Genomic DNA, 1,272 nt, shown 5'->3' on the forward strand with positions numbered 1-1,272 from the left:
TTGTTAACATGAACCAATTTTGTCCCTCTTCAAATTGAAGCCAAATTTAATTTTTATATTAAAATTCATATTTTTTAAGTAAATATTTTTATATAATATATTAAAATTCACATCATTATAATTTTTATATAAAAATTAAATTTGGTCTTATCTTGGACAAGTACAAAATTGGTCAATTTTAATGAGAATTGGGACTAAATTGAACAAAAATAACAAATATAGTGACCAAATTGAATATTAAACATTGACTTTAACACGTGCCACGCCGTTGGGTTGACATGTGGACATTTAAAAAAAATTAAAAAAAATAAAAAATAAAAAAACCACGAAGTGACACATGATAGCCATATTTCATGGTCGTTAATGATTTAAATTGTGTTAGCAAAAAATGGCCAAATTGAACAAAATTGACGAAAGTTGGGACCTATTTGAGCACAAAAATAAAATTAGGACTAATTTGACAAAACTTGACGAAAATTGGGATCAAAAAGGTATTTTAACCTAACTATAATGTTGAAAATGTTTTTGAACAATGGATATAAAAATAATTTGTTATTCTTTATATATATGCATCACATCGTCTCTAACTGAAGTTGGTCATTGCAATGCATCAATTATGTCATCCTTAAGTAGAAGTTGAATATCAACAAAACAAAGCCCTAACTGGACCTGATACGTCAAAGCCATACCTTTTGCATTCTTACCCTAGCACATAAAAATGACTTTAGACAATAGCTTCATCCAAACAGTCATTCCAGGCTTTGATGGTCACTATGACCATTGGAGCATGCTAATGAATAATTTCTTTTGATATCTAAGGAATATTGGGAGCTAATTGAACTTGACAATCACTACAAGAAAAACATAAATTACTGACGACACCAAAACATACAACAGTTCCAAGTATCCTGCATATGCCATTATACCAAACATTTCATTGTTTATGTCTTGTACCAAAGACATATAATAATCATACCAAATAATCCAATATCTGTCAAATAATAAATCATGATACCAAGTAGCAACATAAGTAAAACAAAGTTTGTTAAGTACATGCTGGAAGGTTCTTAAATAATCTGTAAAATAATAATCTTCATAATCAGAAGAAGATTCTTCATTTAAATTTTTTTCCTTCAGATTATTTTGTTGTTGAGGGTGTGATTGGGGTTAAGGGATTTCAAAGTTTTGTTGTTGTGGTTGTGGTTGTGACTAGTGAAGATGAGCCTGAGCATCAGGAGGGAGATATTGTAGAGCTAGTGATTGAAAGGATCG

Source organism: Vigna unguiculata, chromosome 8 (assembly GCF_004118075.2).
Source record: "Vigna unguiculata cultivar IT97K-499-35 chromosome 8, ASM411807v1, whole genome shotgun sequence".
Lineage (NCBI taxonomy): Eukaryota > Viridiplantae > Streptophyta > Magnoliopsida > Fabales > Fabaceae > Vigna > Vigna unguiculata.